We start from the raw sequence: 6,082 nt of genomic DNA on the forward strand, positions 1-6,082 counted from the left end.
GGAGGGTCCCCGCGGGCGGGGGCCGGGGGGGCTCCCGCCCCGCCCCGCTCCGGCTGCCGCTCCCGGGCGCCGCGGGGAGGGGGCGGTGGCGACGGCCCGCGGGGCTCCGCACTCGGCGCCCTCGGGGGGCGGCGCTGGGGCCCGGCTGGCGGCGGCGGGGGGCTCCTTCCCTCCGAGGCTGGCACCGCGGCGGGCGCCAACTTCGGCCGGCGGCCGGGACGCCTTCTTCGGGAGAGCGCCGGCCGCCCGACGGGCCGGGCCGGGCCGGGGGAGGCCCCCGTGCCCCGCCGCGGAGGGGCTGCGTCCCGGAGTACTTACCCCTCGTAGCGGCGGGCAGCCGCTCGCTTCATTTTTATTGGTGGTGTTTTTTTTTTTTTTTTAACGGAGGAATATTTTTGAGCTCCGCAGAAGTGAGAAGTTGTAAATAAGGCGGCCGTTTCGTGCGGTTCCCCTCGGTTTTCCTCGGTGTCTGTCAGTCGGTCTCCCCCTCCCGTCCCCTGACCCCGAAAGAGGCGCCGTGTCCCGGGGTGCCGCACGCACTGCCCTGCGTGCCTGCGCTGGTCTGCACCGCGTTTTCCCCGGTTTTCTACCGTGCTGCTTCCCAATATATCAGAAGGACTTGAGAGCATTCGTATATGAGAATTTTGTAATAATCCACTTGTCTTTATTTTGAGAAAAAGGCATTAATCAGGTGCCGCAACACACATGAAATGCACAATCTAAAACCTCTTACAAATCCTTTCCTACCAGGGAAGTTTCCGATGCATTTTTCAACACTCCCTGCTGTCATAACTAAACACTTACTTACAGCTTGAATTATGCTTTTAAAACTTCATGTTGCATAAAAACACAGAGGCATTAGGATTTACAAATTACTGACTTCTCCATAATTCTCTGATTAAAACATTTACCCTTCTATAGATCAAATGATGGTCTCACCGACTTGTGGACTATTTGAGATCAGAAATAGAGTGATTCATCACTGATACATTGACTTGTTGGTAGGAGTGGCGCAGGTTAGAGAAAATCGGTCATGTCTTCACACCAGCCACCTTGGCTTAAACTACTGCTTTCGCTTCTGTTTTATACGCATCCTTCACATTTGCATGTGTATAACAAATGCAGGTAATGTGGACACCATGTATATCTATCATTCATATCTATCTGCAATCAATTTGTTACTCAAAAGGACATATTAACCCAGAGGGCTCACACACAGAAAGGACGTTGAAGTGATGTAATAGAAGCTGAAATCCATGTGAAAGTGAGGGCGATGCATAACCAGGCACTGAACATCTAAATGAGGAAACATCTGTGTAGCAGAGAACTAATTAGAGTTAGCGTGTTTAGTGGAGGAGTGTTGTTATGTGATTAATGAAATAATATGGAGGAATGCAGTGAGCATAAATAGTTCAATATATCCAAATCAAAAACACCTCGGACATGAAATTACAGTTGCCCATTTTGTGCTGATGCAGTTTATCTAGAGGACAATCATCTAAACACCGTCTCTGTCCAATGACTGAACATACCATTGTTTCCTCATTTACAGTACAATCCTATTTACAGAGATAATTTGTTCAAATAATGCAAACATATGTATCAAAGCAACATACCAAGAAACTATCACTTATTCTTGTTTGAAAGTCAGTAGTCATTTGGAAAAGTTAATTCAAAGCTAGCCACTTCTAGATATTATATGATACCATGTCAGGACCCTAAAAAGCTATTGGGGCAGAACCTAGAAACTAAGGGTTACAAATGGATGTGTTTAATTGACATTCTTTATAGACAAAAATATTATAATATTAAAAAATACTATTTTTATCTTTTTATTATTTTTCATCCAAAAATATTATCTTTAGTGGACTTGCATATCATATTCAGAGCTTAGCCTAAAGAGAATGCTTGGTAGTTTATGGCTATAAGACCTTAATAAAGTCAGCAATAAGAATAGCTAAATGTAATTGCAGCAGTTTAGGAAGGAGCACAAACACTAACTCAGCACCAGGGAGGTATCCCGATGAACTATTTGGTGTTCTTCCATCTCTTTAATTGTGTTCCTGAAAGCTGGTAACTATGTGTTTCTGTACACTTGCTAACATAGTATTTACTGCTTCTATTTGTACACAAGATCTGTAATGTAACGATATGAGACACTCGGCTGTTTGATAACAAATCGCAATAGCTATATTTTTACCCCAGAACCGTTGTAACATGTTTTCACGTGCCACAGAACAGACTTGGAGGTCACGAGTCAGGTACATCAGGTGTGATATCAAATAACGCAGCAGCATTTTCTCTTAGCTACAGGTATAGATTATCTTAGATGGAAAGCTAAAAGATAATGAGGGCACTACATACAAGCCAAATGCTATTTATTAAACTGTTGTTTCTTGATAAGCAAAGCGAAACATTCTTCCTTTGAAAATTGGAGGAACGCGGTCAAATCACCACTCCATTTGTGGGGACAAACTGTCTACAGAGATAGTTTTTTCTACCAAACACCTTAGCACTGGTTATTATAAAAATTGTCACATTTGATTTGAGGCCTCAGGTGCAACTCTGAAACAAAGGACGAGTTTCTAACTTGTGATGGATGGTACCAATCATTGTGTGACTCAGGCTGTTCCTATGGTTTCACACACAATATGCAGTACGGTGCATATTCTGGCTCATATCAGGGTGTGTGGGCAGGCATTTCCCTTCAGGATCTGGTCCAGAATTGTTTGTTTGCAGTAGTTTATTGCTTGGCTCATCTATTATGGTATTGCTGATTGCTGCCCCCATTCTCCAAAGATTTTTGTCAGAGATATGTCTGGACTTGGCATCTGATTTTTCATTTGTTTTAAAAAAAAATACCTCCACTTCAGTTTTGTGCGCTTCTTACCAGCAGAGGATGCCTGGCTCTGGCAGGAGAATGCTTGACGCAGCGCTAGAAAGCAGTGTGTGTGTGCAAGTGTGCATATGCACGTATATACAAAAGAAATCTCATCCCTGGGAACATTCTCTACAAGCTCACGGAGGCTTTTTTCAAATTGGAGCACACTGCAGACTCTTCGTCTTGCGCTGGTTGGATGCAGTCGTAAGGGATTGTAATGCTAGCCAGCAATTGTGTGCCCCAGTTTCTTCCTTTTTCACTGGTTTCAGTCTTTCCAACATCTGTAGAAAAGGATAGGCATGGCATGAGAGTTCCTGTAGCTGTGCCATAGTTGTACTGTTCTAAAACAACTCAGTTCTCTTCGCTTTTGTCCCCCTCACCACTCAGGGTCACCCACCCATCAGGCAGTTCCGTCTAGAGGCTTCTGCTACGATCCAGCCTACCCACCCAGCCTCAGCTGGACATGCCTGGGGCCGGACAAGCTGGCCAAGCCTTTTGCTTGCTCCATTTGAATTTCCCCTCAGTTTCTGAACACCAGGATTTGCTCAAGCTAGGTATCACATTACAGACTGTTCTTTTTCAGATATTGGAAAGATGGTCAGAATTACAGATAGCATTTGAAATAAAGCTATTAAAATTTATTGGTTTGTAAGTTCTGCGGCTGATAGAATTATTACAGTCCTGCGGGAAGCAGAAGTAAAACCAGTTGGATAAACATATAAAAATGTGCAATTATTTTTAACTAGTGGATAAAACTGCAAAGAAATAGTTCCTATTTCACATGGCTGTAACTGAATAGATTAAACCCAGGGGTTGTTCATTTCTTTGGACTGTTTTGTGGTTTTCTTTCAACAGGAGTGACTGGTGATAACTGAAGGTGGGTAATCGGCTCTGGCATGCAAAGGTGGCTCATCAGCCTAGTTTCTGTGATGGGTAAAACCAGATACCAGGTGACTCAAATCATAGCAGACAAAAGACTAGCCTGCCTGTCTAAATTAAATATATGCAGTGTAGTTTCTAGTGTTTGAATTTACACCTTTTGGCACCACTCAGTCAATCAAAATGTGTGATCAGCCAAAAAAACAGCATTGCGGCTGCATCTCACAGGAGTGTCGAAGAACATCCACTGTCTACTGCACATTCAAGGGCACAAGCCTTGCCTCAGTGGAGTCACTGTGTATCTAGGGATTTAAATGAGAACAGGTTTATTACATGTTAGTGAAGGCCCAAAAGACCAATGCTTAAGCCAGGCATCCCACAGAGAATGTAATGTGCTACCATCTGACGGGCACAGACCACCATCCTAAGTGTCTGCATAGAGGTATCTTGGCATCAGCGGGAGGCAAAGAAAGGAAAAAAGGAAGCAGCAGCACAGGATGCCTCAAAACCATGATTTCTTCTGTCCTCTTCTACTCCTTTAGATTTATTTCAGCCTCATTAGATCATCTAACACTTTCTCTAAGAGAGCACATTTTCCTACGCTATCCAGTTGTGGAAGCCCCCAAGAAATTTAATCATCCGACTCAGAAGTGAAGGTCCCCACACTCGCACGCAGGCCGCTGTGTTTGAGAAAAGACAGGCAGTGGAGACCGGACTGGGCTTGCTAAAATAACGTATATGGGGTCTGTGCTGTTCCAGAAACAAGAAGCCAGCTGCCCGAACTGACAATGAAGAACGAGATTACATGTTTATGTATGCACGTAGGCCATTTTGAAATAATTTTCTCTAGTGCTTTGTTCCTTTTCCTAATAAGCCAACTTGTTTATCACTATAGCAACCAGCTACAGATTCCTAGAAAGAAGAGCTGCAAATGCCCATTTGGACCGCTGTGGTCACAGTTGGTACGAGCAAGGTGTCATACCTGCCTCCCAGAGCTCTGAAATGCCGCGTAGGGACAGAGCGGGGTGAGGCAGGCGTGACGTGGTGTGACATAGTGCAAGGGGGACATGCAGAGTGAACAGGGCTATGCATAGCTTGATGGAAGCCATCACAAAAATAAACATTGTTTTAATTGAAAATAAATGCATTATACATCATAAGGAAAAAAAAGTTTGAAATGCAGAGCTGAATCCTCAATGCTGAAAAGATTCAATTACCCCTCCGTGCCATGGGCTTTGGTGACAAAGACTGGAAGAGGCGGGAAACGGACGTGCGAGGAACCTGCTCAGGGGAGGTCCTCCGTGCGTGGGTAGGGATGGAAACCAACGCTCTCACCAAACATCTGCTGCCAGCACATACCTCTGAAACCTGTGCCAGTGGGTATCCCGCTGGTGCTGAGCCACGTTCCAGGTGACATCTCACAACTACAGCATTTGCTCAAGGGGCAAAGGTCAGTGGGGCAGAGCAAAAGATTTAATCTCTGGAGATAACCTTCAGGGGTAACGCAATTACACAGAAGGGAAAGTGTTTATTTGCTTTTCAGCCTAGCAAACTTCACACACAAAAAAACCCTACGTTACAAGAATATTAGCAGAAATGCAAACTCAGGCATTTAAAGATAGGAAGCACTGCAATTAAGATTGCCTGTTGAAGCTTAAAGTGGTCTCTTCAAGCACTTGCCTTATGATTCAGCCTTTGCACCTTCAATCTTCTTTTAAATTTACCTTTTCAGATAATATGAAGGGGATCATCCTTATGCCGTTTGGCTACCCCTCCCCTGTGTTCCTATAACTCATATCAGAAGCTCCTGATCTCTCCCTGAGTCCTGGTACCTGGTCAGTTTGCTTATATTTTGAGCAGGCCCTGGGTACAAAAAAAAAAGAAAATATGGTTTAAAAAGGCTACTTGACCCTTGGTCCTCATACAAAGAGGGCTGAATGTTTTATTCCATGTTTTGTTTGTAATGTTATGTTATATTAATGAGGTAATGTTGTTTTAGCACCAGTGTCCTAGCATATGTCAGGCAAGCTTGTAAGGAGATGTATCTTCTAGTAGACTACATGATGCAGTAAAAAAAAACCAAGCAGACAAGTGTTCAGGCATACAAGCTTTTCTTCAGGTCTCAGACAGCAACTTACTGAAATGCCCTCAAAAGAGGAAGAGCTCCAGTTTACTCCCTGGAGTTATTCCTCATAAGAAAATGCTTTCTTTCACCATGTTGTGATTTTTTGCAAGAGCCTTAAGTTGATAATTTTTTTTTTTTTGTCCTAGAGAAGTCAAAGAGTCTGCTCCAGTTTCTCTTGAAATCATAAAGGAACCTCC

This window comes from Calonectris borealis, chromosome 3 (assembly GCF_964195595.1).
Source record: "Calonectris borealis chromosome 3, bCalBor7.hap1.2, whole genome shotgun sequence".
Taxonomy (NCBI): domain Eukaryota; kingdom Metazoa; phylum Chordata; class Aves; order Procellariiformes; family Procellariidae; genus Calonectris; species Calonectris borealis.